The sequence below is a fragment of the Erinaceus europaeus genome, chromosome 7 (genome assembly GCF_950295315.1).
Source record: "Erinaceus europaeus chromosome 7, mEriEur2.1, whole genome shotgun sequence".
NCBI lineage: Eukaryota > Metazoa > Chordata > Mammalia > Eulipotyphla > Erinaceidae > Erinaceus > Erinaceus europaeus.
Genome location: NC_080168.1, coordinates 52537828 through 52554548, shown reverse-complemented (window position 1 = coordinate 52554548; position 16721 = coordinate 52537828). Strand labels below are relative to the sequence as shown.

The 16721-nt window shown below is 41.7% G+C and overlaps 1 long non-coding RNA gene across 1 annotated transcript in view; it reads right to left on the bottom strand.

Moving 5' to 3' along the window:
* Window positions 1-1317, bottom strand: part of LOC132539417 (uncharacterized) — a 113394-nt gene extending 112077 nt beyond the window's left edge. Inside the window, exon 1 of the long non-coding RNA XR_009550701.1 lies at window positions 1166-1317. This is a non-coding gene — a long non-coding RNA (uncharacterized LOC132539417). The remainder of the gene's footprint in view (window positions 1-1165) is intronic.
* Between the last annotated feature and the right edge of the window lie 15404 nt (window positions 1318-16721).

Here is a 16721-nt window from a genome sequence, read left to right as displayed (position 1 = left end):
GTGAAAGACAGAAACTTGCAGACCTGCTTCACCACTTGTAAAGCGACCTCCCCTGCAGGTAGGGCTCGAACCGGGATCCTTACGCTGGTCCTTGAGCTTATGCCATGTGAGCTTATGTCATGTGCGCTTAATCGCTATGCTACCGCCCGGCCCCCCACTTATCCCACTTTAAAAAACAAAATTTCATGCTATGGGGGGTCGGGCGGTGGCGCAGTGGGTTAAGCGCATGTGGGGCAAAGCGCAAGGACCGGTGTAAGGATCCCGGTTCGAGCCCCCAGCTCCCCACCTGCAGGGGAGTCTCTTCACAGGTGGTGAAGCAGGTCTGCAGGTGTCTATCTTTCTCTCCCGCTCTCTGTCTTCCCCTCCTCTCTCCATTTCTCTCTGTCCTATCCAACAGCAAACGACATCAACAATGGCAATAATGATAGCCACAGCGAGGCTACAACAACAAGGGCAACAAAAGGGGGAAAAGATGGCCTCCAGGAGCGGTGGATTCATGGTGCAGGCACCGAGCCCAGCAATAAACCTGGAGGAAAGAAAAATAATAATAAAAAAAATAAAAAATAAAAATAATTTCATGTGAAAGTACACCACTTCATTTTACAATAAACTGACTCCGAAGGTTCAATAAATCTGTCCAGTGAATGGGTCTAGTGATTTTTACCCTCTTTCTGCCCAGAGGCTGGAGAACAGTTCAGCTGGTAGAGCTATCCCTGCCTGTTCAGTTATATCTCATAGAACTGACTCGTACGTAATAAATAAAATAACTCCAACACACACGCAGTCCTTCAACGTGCTGTTGCTCCTTCGTGCATCAGTGTTGGGTCCTGCATGGAGCTGCAGCAAGTTTGGTGCGGAGGGGGCCAAATGTGTGAAAAGGGGCAAGAACCACGCCCAGCTCCCCACCCCCACCTCGCCCACCCCTCCAGAATTTGAGACTCGCACACCAAGTATAGGTGTGGGAGGACTCCCTATTACAAGGGTCACTGACTCGGTCACAGACTGACAAACCGGCTCCCACCCACCAAAAGCGCCCGAGGCCCGCAATGCTGGGCTTGGCGCCATCTTGCCCGGTGGGAGCAGGGTGAGTGGCAGGTCCAGAACAGACGCCGCCCCGCCCCCCCCAAAAAAAAAAACAAAAACGCTAAAGAGTGCACAAACCAACCTGAGCTCTGTACACAGAGAGCCAGAAACTGAGTCACCACAAGAAATCCTATTCCGGGTAGCATCTGCAACAGGCAAAGCTGAGTCCAAAAGCCCAGGAGGCTCACGCTCACACAGCCCCGGCAGCAGCTCCTGTGCAGACAAGAGGGGACCCCAACCCCCACTGTTTGAGGGCTGCATGATGCAAATGAGGTTTCCCGCCAGTGCAGCTGGGATTGGTGGGAAATTTGTCCAGCGGTGATTGGTCAGGTTTCAATTCTGGGCTATGTTTGGTGTGAGCTTATGTTTTTCTCTTTTTGATTGGCTGTCTGTTGCCCCGGCCTGCGGAAACTTCTGGAGGCGCTGGAAGTGACCAGAGTTTGGCCTTTTGTCTACCTAAGACTTGGCATCTCTCTCTCTCTCTTTCTTTTTTAATTAGGTGCTGGGGTAGGGGGGTGAGGGGCTTTCTCAGGTGCCAGAACTCTTTAGTCATCTGAGGTGACCAGCTCAATTTTCATTTTATATTTTTGAGACAGATTGTTTTCCTCTTTTGTTTTTGTTTTGGTTTTCGTTACTTTCGAATCCTATCTGCTGGCTATGTAGACATACTCTAGCCCCCACACATTGCTTTCTCTTTATAAGTGGCATCTTCTCACTTTTTTTTTTTTTTTCTTTTTTACTAGAGCGCTGCTCAGCTCTGGCTGATGGTGGTGTGGAGGACTGAACCTAGGCCTTTGGAACCTTGATCATGAGAGTCTCTGTGTAACCATTATGCAATCTGCCCTCCACCTGCATCTTTTAACTTTAAGTTTCCTATTTTGTAGGAAAAGGAAGATCCATGAGCTTGGGGAAAGGGCACAGAGGTAGAACATTCATCTCAGATGCATGAAGCTCTGGGTTTGAACCTCAGAACTACATGAGAACAGCAAGAACTCCTGAGAGGAGTGGTACTTTGATATCTCCACCCACAGCCCCCCACTGTCTCTGTATAGTGGTTAATCTAAAAAGAAACGTGTGTGGCAGCAGAGGTAGCTAAAGTGTATTTGTTGGCCCAGGATTCCATCGCCAACACTACATAATCTTTTTTTTTTGGGGGGGGGGGCGACAACAAGATAGCACTCTTGAGAGAATGTCTGCTTTGCCTTACTCCCAATCCAGGGTCAAGCCCTGGCCTACACCGTACTGGGTAAAACTTGGGTTTTATAGCACCACTCTGTTTTTATATGAGAAGGAAAGAAGGACGGTTTACTGCATGGAATCTGTACCAAGTTGGAGAATGGTTGAGCCTGGATCCTAAGAGTAGCACATCCAACATTAACACTTTGTCAATGGTGAGATTCTGGTAAACTAAGCCACAGATTAGAAAAGATGAGTTTGGAGGTTTGACCACCCCAATAAATACTGAATGCTTTTATTTCAACATTCTAAGGTATCCTGCTGTCCCCTTCTGGGCTTTAGAATATAGGATTAACTTCTTTAAAAAAAAATGTGAGCAGCTAAAATGTATTTTAGATGCCTTTATGTAGCAATCATACTTCCTTTTGACAGTCTTATAATTATTATTGTAGGAAATGCATGAGTCCTTGCTTTTGAATACCTACTGTGTCTTTTTAAAAAAAGAACAAAAAACTGAAAATAATCCCGGATGTAGATTTAATTGTTAAAAAAAAAAATGCTGCTGAGAGTTGCCCATGGTTAGAAAAACCAGTGCTAAAATTGTTCTGTTTGACACTGAAAACTCATTCTATTCAATAGGATCAATTTGTCTCCTCTCTATTACATAATTATTGCTTTTCAAAATAAAACTAAATTTGTTTGTTCTTCACGAAGATAATTAGAGACAGTGATGAAGCAGTCTAACCAAAGGCAACCCTCCCTCTTCTCCTGAATTGTGTGGACATTTGTCACCATGGTTTCCTGAAAATGGTGTCAGACCTGAGGAAATCATTGTACCTTTCCAATCAGCCATAAAGGAAGACTTAAGCCATTACAAGATAACATAGTTAATTCTGATGCAACCTTACAATACTTCTCAAAATAAGCCAATGTAAGTTTGGGTAAGAACACTTTACCACTTCCCTTCCCTTATTATTCCATGTGAATGGTGTTCCTTCCACCACTTAAGAGTTATCTGGAATTTCAGAATGTGCTTTCTATAGAAATAGGGTCTTTGCAAGAGTAATTAGTTAAGATGAACTCATACTGGACTTACGTAAAGGCAATGGGAGAGATTCAAACACAGGAATAGAAGGACCAAGGGAACAAACATTAGAGCCACACAGATAAAAGTGAAGGAACACCAAATCACCAGGAGTTACCAGAACCTGGGAGTAAGGATGTTTTCTTCTCTAAAAGCATTCAGAAGGAACACAACCCTGCCAACATCATAAATTTGGACTTTAGCCTCCTGAAAAGTGAGAGAATAAATGTTTGTTGTTTTAAGTCATCTGTGTTGCATTATTTTGTTACAGAGACCTTAGGAAACCAATATCCTCATCATCATTACTTCATGTGCCCATGTGGTTATTTCCTTGAACATTGAAAAAGCATAGAATTCAAGAGAATGAAATAGAAAATAAGTATTTTGGTGACTACCAGAACCACAAGAACAAGACATTCCAAAGGATCGGAGGGAAAAATATTATGATCCCAGAATAGCTTTCTCCTGCTGTGTGAGGAGAAAGCAGACAAGATGAAGAAATCAGGTCAAAAAATAGGATACAGAAGAGAGACCCCCCCTGCTGTTCACTTTTATCTAAGACTAGGTTTATGGTAAAAATCATTAAGGAAAATTAACATGCTTAGAGGATGTGTTAAAAAATAGTTTCTTTTGAATTATGCTTTAGCTATTTTATACAAACAAGACCAATTTTCCTAATGAAAACATTATTTAACAAATTTTGATTCTGATATGCAAAACCAAAACATCTTGCTAGATAAATTAGTGAATTTTATAAAAAAATAAATAAGCTTCAAAAACTCATATACATAGGAAAGCATGTCTAAAGTCAACAGTAAATGTAGGTTTATATTAATTCTAGCCAGAAAATGCTTCCTAAATGGTATTTATACAAACAGTGCTTTGCTTGAAGTTTCATAAAATGCAAGTGAGTACTTTTTGAGGCTCCTTAGAAAAACAAAGTTTAAGTTAAAGTTGATTACTTGGAGACTTGGCTAGAATATAGAAATCTCTTCCAGCCCCATTTATTATTAAGGAAAAGACAAAAAGACTTCATGGTTTAATCAAAGAGGTCTTGTGTTGAGAGTCAGGAGACTTCAACTGTATTATAGCCCAGACTCTGATATTTATTACATGATTTAAAAATAGATATTTTATCTCCTGCCATCTCAAGTTTCCCATTACTTACATATATATATATAAAAGCGACCTCAGTTCCTCATCTATTTAATGGAGTTACAGCACCATTTTGTAGGATTACTGTGCAGATTCAATTAGTTAATAATTTTAATTCTAGGCTTAAAAAGAATGCTTTGTACAGAGTTGCAAGTATTAGTAACTGTAGTGTTAGCTGTCGACCCTTCTAAACTTCAAGCTTCTTGAGAAGCATGACATCCTGGTAGCTCTCAAAATACCTAGCAAATTATCCTGCATATAGCAATTGCTTAATAAGTATTTGCTGACCTGAATTTAAATTCCAGGGCCAAAGGCCATGTACTATCTAGCTTATTGGAGTTGTATTTATTTTTAAAAAATTAATCCAGTTATCTGGGGAAAATAAGAGCTTCTTTTGGGAAAACATCTGTGAGCAAAGCATTCCCACGAGAAAGCTTCTACCAGGTTGAGAAAATACTTGAAAAAGTCTTCTCCCAGTCAGTGCAGGAGATTCTGAGTTTCTCTCTGCACCGGCCTCTGTACTCTTATTAGAAGAGCATGGGACACACTTACTAGCTGTATGAGTCTAGTTTCTCTCTTGATCCCCCTTTCATTCTTTCTAGTCCCACACTTCACCCCAGCTGTCTTCATATTCTGCTGGAGGCCTTCTTCTTACAGGAGAACTCAGTAAATTATTGCCTTAACTTTACTGCTCTAAGCTCAGGAAACAGTGTGTTTTCAGGCAATAATTATAGTCCATTTATAAATATTATCTCTGAGAGGATAGCTAATAGCTTTCTGGTAATGCTATCTAATTCTGTAGCTGCTAAATTTATGTGTCAAAGAGATCCTTGAAGTAAACAAGGATTGTAAATTGATTCCTGTAGAATGATGCAAGACCTAACTCGACCCAATTATTGCTCAGATAAGATCTAAGTTCATCAGTTACACCAGCAGTAAAATAAAAAATGTAATTGCACGTTCTGAGCAGTCTTTGAGAACCAACACAAATGAAAAGAAAAACACAGTATTCACATGTCAGTTGCTGTAATGAAGAAGTCAGTTACTCTGGGAGGCCAGGAGATGGCGCCCCAGTTAAGCGCACGTAGCACAAGCACAAGGACCCATGCAAGGAGCCCCATTCCAGCTCCTGGCTCCCCACCTGCAAGGGAGAAACCTCACAAGTGGTGAAATAAGTCTGCAAGTGTCTTATCTTTCTCTCTCCCAATCTCCCCCTCCTCTCTCAATTTTTCTCTGTCTTATCTAATAAAATAGAAAGAAAGAAAAAAAAAAAAGGCCACCAGAAGCAGTGGATTCATAGTGCCAGGATCTAGCCCCAGCAATAACCCTAGAGGCAAAAGAGTAGAGGAGAGGAGAAGAGGGGAGGGGATCGGAGGGGAGGGGAGGAGAGGTGGGGTGGAGGGGAGGAGAGGAGAGGAGAGAAGAGGAGAGGAGAGGAGGGCATTAAGATTTAAAATCTCCCCAGTTGTTCCTACTTAATGCTACCCACACCTCTCCCAGGTCAACAAGCAACCCTTCTTCATTCATGGATTTAATCATTGCAGAAGAATGGTGTTAAAAATAATAATAAAATAAAATTGTGAAATCACATAATTCCCAAGGTTCTTTTGAAATTCTGAGGTTTTGCCTCTGAAATCCTTTTTCTGATGGAGCAAAGGATCTACTCTGTCCTGGTTTTTTCTGTCAGCCTGAGAGGTGGAGCCTACCAAAATATCATACCTGTGTATGATCACTAGTCTATGTCCAAAGTATTATATATTCTGTTTGTTTGTTTGTTTTCTTTTGTTTTTGCCTCTAGGGTTGTCACCGGAGCTTAGTACCTGCACTACAAATCCACTGCCCCTGGAGGCCATTTTTTCCATATTTGTTGCCCTAGTACTAAATATTCTTATAAAATTAATACAGCTATCAAGAACAATGAACCCACCTTCTCTGACCCATCTTGGACAGAGCTAGAAGGAATTATATTAAGTGAGCAAAGTCAGAAAGATAAAGATGAGTATGGGATGATCCCACTCATCAACAGAAGTTGAGAAAGAAGATCTGAAAGGGAAACTAAAAGCAGAATCTGACTAAACTGAAAGTAGGGCACCAAAGTAAAAACCCTGTGGTGAGGGGGAGGGTGGACATGCGGCTTCCTGGGCTGGTGGGGGTGGGGGTGGGGGGTGAGGGTGGGTGGGTGGGATGGGACACAGTCTTTTGGTGGTGGGAATGGTGTTTATTTACACTCCTAGTAAAGTGTAGCCATATAAATCACTAGTTAATTAATATGAGGGGGGGAAAATTAATTGTATGTCTCAAAGTTTTTAAAACACAGAGTCTTTCTAATATATAGGCTGTGTATTTGATATGCGGACTCTCTCAAAAGCCTAGACCAAGTAGATCAGAAGCAACCAGTGGCGCAGCTATATAAGATACTAGGTACTATACAGGAAACCCTAACAAAAGGACTTTTCAAAGTTAACCCAATTACCAAATAATGTGATGATAATATTAACTATCCATTGTCTTTTTGAACCCTAAGACAGCAGGAACCTCACATCTCCACTATAGAGCCTATATTTCCCCCAGTCCTGGAACCTTAGGCTAGGGCCCACTTTCCCGCATGCTTCTCCCAATCCATATCAAATAATATTGCATCTGCCAATCGCAACCTAATCAACGCAACAATTGCCACCTCAACATGCTTCAGCTCAGACTGTGTCCAGAGACTTCAGGTGTGGAATGACAGCCCTTCAGCTTCATTACTCGGGTGAGACCTTTCCTTTCATAGTATTCTCTAATTCCATCCCAGGTGGATCACTTTCTAACAAAGTCCCAAAACCTAGATATAGACCAGATTCTGTGAGAGAGAGCATATGTATCACACGTATCCATAAACTAGTGCAAAATATATACCTGAAAGCAGAAGTACACTAGAGTTTGCAGTGAGTACCCCCCCCCAACAGTTCCTCTCCGCTATTCAAACCTTTGAGTCCATGATTGCTCAACAATTTGTTTGACTTTGTTTGTTAACTCTCTTTTCAGCCACCAGGTTCCAGATGCCATCAGGATGCCAGCCAGGCTTCCCTAGACTGAAGACCCCACCAATATGTCCTGGAGCTCCATTTCCCCAGAGACCCACCCTAATAGGGAAAGAGAGAGGCAGACTGGGAGTATGGATCGACCAGTCAACGCCCATGTTCAGTGGGGAAGCAATTATAGAAGCCAGACCTTCCACCTTCTGCAACCCACAATGACCCTGGGTCTATGCTCCCAGAGGGATAGAGAATGGGAAAGCTATCAGGGGAGGGGGTGAGATATGGAGATTGGGTGGTGGGAATTGTGTGGAGTTATACCCCTCCTACCCTATGGTTTTGTTAATTTATCCTTTCTTAAATAAAAAATAAATTTAAAAAATTAGTATCAATTTTATCTTAGAAGCAATCTTAATTAACAAATTATCTTAAGAATAAAATTTCTACTACTTCTTTGCTTCTCTATGATCACTACCTTATCTCCTGAGTCATGTAAATGCAGTGGACATGAAAGGTAGACAGATTTAGTGTTTGAGGGTAGACTCTGACTTCACAACAGAGCTGGGTTTGAGATCTGGCTCCACTACATCCGAGTCTGGTTAAGTACACAGAGCCATTACCTCCTAAAGTTTCTCTTATTTACAAATCGGACTATTCACTGAAATGGATACATTTCAGATAATATTGCAGGAGGAATCTCATACTATTATCAGAAGTATAAAAAGTATTCTATCAGGCCAGGTGGTGGTGCACATACCAGGAAGCGCAAGGACCTGTGCAAGGATCCAAGTTCAAGGCCCTACTTCTCATCTGCAGGGAGAGGCTTCCCTAGCGGCAAAGCAGGTCTGCAAGTGTCTATCTTTCTCTCTCCCTCTCTATCTTGCCCTCCTCTCTCAGTTTCTCTCTGTCCTATCCAACAACAACAAAAATGGAAAAAATGGCCTCCAGGAGCAGTAGATTCACAGTGCATGCACCAAATCCCAGTGGTAATCCAGCAGTAACTAAAAATAAAATAAAATAAAAATTTTAAAAAGGATTTTATCAATGTTCGCTATATAAAATAACAGCAAATTAAATAATTCTGGGACAATAAATAAGACCTACTAGAAAGTTATTTACAAAAGAAATGTGAAACCAGGCATTCCAAAGATTAATGTGACATTAACATTAAATAAGGAGGAGAGGGCCAGTCAGTGGCTCCCAGTAGAGCACACACATTACTATCCTCAAGGACTCAAGTTGAAGCCTCTGCACCCCCCCTCCCGCCATAAGCAAGGAAAAAGCCTCATGAGTAGTGAAGCAGTGGTACAGGTGTCTCTCTTCCTCTTATCTTCTGTTTCCCCTTCCCTTACTATCTCTATACAAAAATCAAACAAATAAATAAACAAAAAGTCACTAGTAGCAAAAGATTCATCATGCAGGCAATGAAACCCAGTGATACATATTTCCTGAAACCTAAAACCATTAAGGGATATTTTAAAGAACCAATACTTATGCTGTAACATTTATCAAAAATATAAAAAAGAAATGGTGAAAGATCCTGCTTCAAGCTCCCAGGTCCTCACCTGCGGGGGGTGGGGGGGTGGGTACTTTACGAGCAGTGAAACAGGTCTGTAGGTGTCTATCTTTCACTCCTCCTCTCTATCTCCCCCTCCTCTCTCATGTTCTCTCTGTCCTATCCAACAACAATAACTACAGCAACAAAAATGGGGGGAAAAAAAGATGGCTGCCAGGAACAGTGGATTCATGATGCAGGCACTGAGCCCGCGATAACTCTGAGGACAAAATAAATAAATAAATATAAAAAAAGAAATGGCATAATATCTGTTTACAAAAGTAGAAGAATGCAAAATAAAAGTGAAGCTATGATGACATAGAAGATTAGAAGCATGAAAAGACATGTCACCTGTGAATCTCATTAATGAAAAATGGGAAAATTGCCTCTGCAAGATCATATATAAGTACACATATTTTATAGTAGAAGGATGGGGACTGGAGGAAGGGATGTTTAATAGTATCTATTTATTTATTTGATAGAGACAGAGAGACATTGATAAGGGGAAGGGAGGGTAGAGAGGGAAAAAAAGGCACAGAGACACCTGTAGCCCTGCTTCACCACTCCTGAAGCTTTTCCCCCTGCAGGTGGGGACCAGGGGCTTGAACCCAGGTCCTTGTGCACTATAACATGTGCACTCAATGAGATGTGCCACTGCCTGGTCCCTCATGTTCTAGTATATTATCTTTCTATTTGTGGGGCATTTCATTCTAAGTTAAAGGATTATAATGCTGTCATTGTTAACACCCACATGTCCTGCTGGAGGGAGTGTGGTGGGGAGGACTGGACACTGCCCATTCATTCTGAGCAGGGATGCCAGGGAGGCAAAAGTTGAAAGGAGACACAGGGAGGCACCAACAACAAGACAGAGCAGCATATCTTTACTCTGTGGGGAGTCATCTCAACTTGGTTCCCTTCTGCTCAGTCCCTTTAACATAGCTCATCTCTCTTGTGCTGGGCTCCACCCAGTCCCCTCTCTTGGGTCAGTTTCTTCTGGTTAGCTCCACCATGTATCTGTAGCTCTCTCTCCCAGCTGGCCCCCTCAGGCCTCATCTGTGGGGGCTTCTCAGCAGCTCTCCATCTGAGCAACTGCTCTGTAGGTCAGCAGCAACTGCTCCCTGGGTCAGTGTCCTTATATCTCAGCTACAGAAGCACCCCTCTCAAGGTCCCCAAAGTTTTCTAAAGGCCTCCAAAGTCCCCTGAGTCCCCCAGCTTCTCCCAGTTCTCTAGGGGCTTCTCCCTGCTTCATTATACATCTGGAGAGAACAAATATGGCCTCTTGGGAGTGGGGAGATGCTATAATAATGGTTATGCAATATGGTGCGAAGCGCAAGGACTGGCATAAGGATCCTGGTTCAAGCCCCCAGCTTCCCACCTGCAGGGGAGTCGCTTCACAGGCAGTGAAGCAGGTCTGCAGGTGTCTATCTTTCTCTCCCCCTCTCTGTCTTCTCCTCCTCTTTCCATTTCTCTCTGTCCTATCTAATAATGACGACATCAATAACAACAACCATAATAACTACAACAACAATAAAAAAACAACAAGGGCAACAAAAGGGAATAAATAAATAAACATAAAAAATAATAATGGTTATGCAAAAAGACTTTCATGCTTGAAGCTCTGAAGCCCCAGGTTCAATTCCCTCTACCACCATAGCCAGAGTTGAACAGTGTTCTGGTCCCTTTCTCTGCATATCTCTCTCACTTTCATTAAAAAAACAAAAAAAAAATAGAGACCATTACCAACATGTGCAGTATCAGGCATGACCCCAAGGCCACAGAACACATTTCCTTCCCTGTTACCTACTCAGGTACCTACTTTTCCAAGTGAGAAAGCTTGATGGTCTGGAGCAGGAAGGACTGACTAAGTCCATTTTACCCACAGTACATAGGTTTGGAGAATTAATAGAAGTATTAAGTATGAAGTACCCAGACCTCTTCTTTGAGTCTAAACGGCATCAATGTCTGGAACCAACCTTAACTGGCGAGAAGGAAAGAAATGAAGTTATTCCTTCCCCACAGGTCAAGCAGCATTCTGCACTGACGGTTTGGGCTTCTCTATTGTGTTACTTTTTTCTTCATTTGCAGAACACAAGAAAATACTGTTACTAGCTAATTCAGTTTGGTTGCTGGACCTTATGTCAAAAACACTAAGGTGGAAAGCTGGCCTTAAGTTGGGAAGTTACAAGGATCCCAGTGGTATCAGATGGAAGTTACAAGAAATTCAGAGATTTCAGGTGGCAATTCCCATCCCCAGTCTGGCCCTGTCTCAGCTACTCCTACTGAGCAACCAGCTACCTCAGGCTGTGGTAACTCTAACTCAGCAGGAGAGGATAGTTTCTTAAAATGAGATTCTCAAATGTCAAGTACCTGCATCTCCTCTTGCCATAAGTAGACTGTTAGAAACAGGCAAGTGTTTGGTCAGGATTGGGCCTTCCTGTTATCAAGTTATTCCATATGAAAAGAAAGAAAGAGAGAAAGAAAGAAAATAAAATAAAGAAAAGAAGGAAGGAAGAAAAAAAAGGAGAGAAAGAAAGAAGTTCACCTTCCTGGAGATGGCATTATAAACCTGTAGGAAGTTTCTCTCCCTTCCAATATCATCAAAAAGGTTGTATTCATACTTCATGGATCACTGAGTTTTCTATTTACCTGTTCATATTTTTTAAATAGGTGCCTTTAAAATCAGAGAGTGCTGTGCAGATGTCTCCCCAAGGCTCTGCCACTCTACACAGAGAGTTACAGTACCCTTAAGTGCTGTCCCCAAGGCTCTGCCACTCCCCACAGAGATATACAGTACTCAGGTGCTTTCCCCAACCAATCCTGTCCCAACACGTCACTCCTGGGTGTTGACCTTAAAAAGCCCTCCTCTCTCTCTCTCTCTCTCCCTCCCCCCCCCCTCTCTTGCTCAGTGGTGCAGTAGGAGGTGGACGGCCATTCTTGGCTGGCTCCACGTGGCCCGAACTGCCACGTTCCCACCCCAAATCCTGATGTCCGTGCGAATAAAAGATTGTGTTCCCTTTCTGCTCCAAACCTCCTTTTTCTGTGTTCTGCTGCCACCGCCGCGTCAAGTGACAAGAGAGAGCATTTATCCGACTGAAATGTTAAAATTAATAAATGGAATTATGGCATTTATATTCCATGTACAGCTCCATTTGTTGTATTTAAATGCCTACCCATCAGGAAAAAAACTATTTCATTTGAATACAGCAGTGAAGAATGAAACCAGGGCCTCATACATGCTGAGTGGCCTTCCTAAAACAAACTAAAAAAAGAAAAAGTTTTTTTTTTCATTCTTTATTTCTGAAGGGAGAGCTGAGAGAGAGAGATAAGAAATATAGCATAACCCCTCAACACCCACCACACTTCCTTGGTGCCTTCTATGATGCTTCCCATCAGCTGTCAGGGCTTGTACCTGGGACCTCACACAGGGAAGGCCTATGCTATATTAGCTGAGTTATCTCCTACTCGTAAAACATTTTTTAAATAAACCCTGTAATTAACAATAAAAGTCTGCCAATCTGTGACATGTTGTTAAAAGTTTGAAGTATGTAAATTTATAGACATACACATAACTGCAGAATAAAAAACATGATGAGAATTTTGACTCATCTGAGTCCAGTTTGGGAAAACTGAAAAGTTCATTCATTACCTTAACAGATGGCATTTATTATAAATTAATTAAATAAGTTATTTTTTAAAAAAGGAATACATGCTGGAAGAACACACATACAGAGAAAGAACCATTAAGCTAATACAGAGCTATATTCCAGAAGCAAGAATTGCTCTCAAGGAAAGTGGAGTAAAGGTCTTTGGAGGTGGAGCCCCAACAAGAAACTTGAGGAGGTGTTGCCTGGCTGGTGCTAATACCTCTGCAGCCAGAAGGGGGAGCTAGTAAAACACTGGAGGATGAAGTCAGATCTATGGCTATGGTCTTACCTGGAAAGCAGCTAGAAATTCATACTCTTTCAGTTCACCTCAGCTTGGTCTCAGCACCACCATCACCTTCCCTTCCACAGTGAGTGAAACTGAAAAGACTTTAAAATTCCATGTTTGAGGAAGCTGGGCAGTAGTGCAATGGATTAAGCCCACATGGTGCAAGGCGCAAGGATCGCATAAGGATCCGGTTCAAGTCCCCAGCTCCCTACCTGTACTGGGTCGCTTCGCAAACACTGAAGCAGGTTTTCAGGTGTCTTTCTCTCCCTCCTCTGTCTTCCCCTCCTCTCTCTATTTCTCTCTGTCCTATCCAACAACAGCAGCTATGAAAACAATAACAACTACAACAAGCCCAAAAAGGGCAACAAAATGGGAAAAATGGCCTCCAAGAGCAGTGGATTCATAGTGCTGGTGCTGAGCCCCAACGATAACCTTGGAGGCAAAAAAAAAAAGGGGGTGTTGGATTGTAGCAGCTAGTTAGCGCATGTGGCACAAAGCATAAGGACCTGCGTTAAGGATCCTGGTTAGAGCCCCCCCACACCTGTAGGGGAGTCCCTTCACAGGCAGTGAAGCAGGTCTGTAGGTGTCTATCTTTCTCTCTCCTCTCTCCCTCTCTGTCTTCCCCTCCTCTCTCAATTTCTCTGTGTCCTGTCTAACGAGGACATCAATAACAACAACTACAACAGTAACAACAACAAAAAAAAACCCACAAGGCCAATAAAAAAAACTAGTATAGCCACAGGCCCTTTGGAATATAACTAAAATATGCCTACTAGCTATCTACAAAATGGAGTACCACCCCCAACTCTACATCTACACAATTCCAGCCTTTAGGTCCATGATTGGTCAACAATTTGTTCAGCTTTGTATGTTAATTCTCTTTTCAACCACCAGGTACCAGATGCTATCATGATGCTGACCAGACTTCCCTGGACAGACAACCCCACCAATATGTCCTGGAGCTCCGCTTCCCCAGATCGGGCCCCACCCTACTAGGGAAAGAGAGAGGCAGGCTGGGAGTATGGATCGACCAGTCAATGCCCATGTTCAGCGGGGAAGCAATTACAGAAGCCAGACCTTCCATCTTCTGCATCCCACAATGACCTTGGGTCCATACTCCCAGAGGGTTAAAGAATAGGAAAGCTATCAGGGGAGGGGAGGGGATACATAGTCCTGGTGGTGGGACTTGTGTGGAGTTGTACCCCTCTTATCCTATGGTTTTGTTGGTGTTTCCTTTTTATAAATAAAAAAATTTTTTAAATCCATCTTTGTAGAGTGTACATTCTAATGAGGGAGGTGAGCCATAGATACATGCATAAACAGTAGCCAGAAGTGCTGAGTCCATGGGGGGAAAGAGAGCATTTAATCTACTTCCTTTTCCTAATAGAATACAGGAAAATTTAAAGAATTAATTGCTTTAGCTCACCTGAACTGACTTTTTACATTAACTTTCTCCCTCACCCCCCACCCTTGTCACCATTAAACTGTCAGTGGTTCATATAAAGCATCCTGGCTGACACATTCTTGAAAAAACATGGAGACCAAAGACTTAAGCTACCTGGGGACAGTCAAGGGTGCCCGGCCATGTCAACCCACGCTCCACACACTCAGGTGTGTGTGAGCTGCAGAACCCTCTCTGAGGGTGCTCTTGTGGGTGCCTGAAATGATCCCTGTCAAACAGATTCAGTGATGAGATGTAGATCAGATTTTGTAAAAGAAATTAAAATCCAGAATAGATGGTTCTGGAACTCATTCTTTAAAGCTTCAGTAGCAAACTTACAGCTTAGTGTGTGTACAGTGAGTTGTCTACATAATACAATATGGTTATTTTAACTAGCTATGTCTTCACTTTGGGTAAAATAACTATCACACAGATTTCTAGACTTAAACTGCCTTTCTTCTTCTGGGTTACCATGACTATTAAAATATGGAGACTATGAAGTAAGCAGGTATGTCTGTGTGTTTATGGTGGCAACCTATGTTAGAATAAGTGAGATTTCAATATATACACACACTGAATCTTAACTAGCTGGGACTCTTTGCAACAGATGCACGTTATGTATACTAACTTCCCTAAACTCCCTGCATATATACTTTGCTTATAATCAAAAAGATTAAAAAAAAACTCCACCATATTATTTTTCTCATTCCTGACATTAAAGTCCATATCCTGACTCATTTTCTGGGAATCAAGTTATTCAGAGCCAGCATCTTTTCAGGAATCTCTGAAAGACAGACAAAAAGGGATATGTTGATGGATTTGAACAAAAGAGCCTGGAACACTGCAGGGGGCTGGGGGACATAGGTAGATGGATCTGGAAGCCCAGGAAAGGGCATATTTGTTGAAAATATAAGCAGAGGAGAGATCTGTCAGCTGGCATTTCAAACCACAGGGGTCGCTAAGGCTAAAAAAAAAAATGCTGGCACCTACAGAAGTCCGATTCTGACTTTGGAAGAAACCCCACTTGAAGTGTGACACTTCCATGTCTCATCAGGTTCCTATATGACATGTTCTACAAAAGGTGACCCTGCAAACAAAAGTCCCTCTCAGCACATCTACTCAGTAAAGGCACCTTAATCTGGAAACCAGTACTGGAAACTAATATAGCAGGGCAGGAGCCTATACCAAATCCCCATTCCTCATTCTGAAATATGAAGAAGCAAGTCAAGATGGTCAGATGCCTAAGAAAGAAAAAAGAAAAAGCAGCAAGAAGGAGGAAAAGGAGAAATGCAAACGCTGGCAAAAAAGCTCAGTTGGATAGCTCACTGCTTTGCCATTTTTGCCAGCCAGTTTTGAGCCTGGACCCTACTGTGATCTCTCTGGTGCTGTAATCCCCCCTCCATCTCATCTCATCTATCTTTCTATCTGAAAAAGTCAGCCAGGAATAGTGAAACACAGAAGATGATCTAGACCAAAACAAGCAGACAAAAACTTGGGTTTTCAAAAATATTTTACATGTGTAAAAGGATACAGAGTAAAGAAAGAAAGAGTAAAACAGAAAAATAGTAGAGTCAATAAAATGCTAAGAAAATAAAGGCTAAAAATATATATTAAAAAACCTTTATGCAAATAATTAAAGAATATGACAGGAAATATCATAGAGATGATCTTTTAACTTAGAGTCCTAAAGACAGAAGAAAGAGTAAGAAAGGGTAATATCAAATAAAGGGAAGAAAAGGCAGAGAAGATAACTCTCATACCCAAATGAAAGGGACAAAAGTATCCAGCAGAGTAGGTTTCTCAAATTGTTGAGTAAGATCCTGATCAATATTAGAACACCAATGATAAAAGGTCATTATGAACATTTCCAGAAAGGAAAATACAACAGTCATATAGAAAAAATGGACCTGGAAAAAATCAACCTTAGGAAATAAAAATAAAGGGAAAAACTGACTGTTGGTAGCAGTGGATTTGTATTGCAAACAGTGAGCCCCACCAATAACCCTAGTGGCAAAAACAAACAAGTAAATAAATAAATAAAAGAAAGAAAGGCAAAGTAAGTATGAAGCCATATATACATAATGACTTCTTTCTTTTGCTAAAGAGTGAAAAACCAATTGGAAAACAAGAAATAAGTAAACAAACAAGAATTGTATAAGACTATAAATATTACAATATTTATAAATAAAATAATATGTATTTTAAAAGAGAGCTCTTTTTTACTTTGATTCTGGAAAAATTTTCCACCAAGAAGTCCAGAAATGTAGACAACAAGATTGT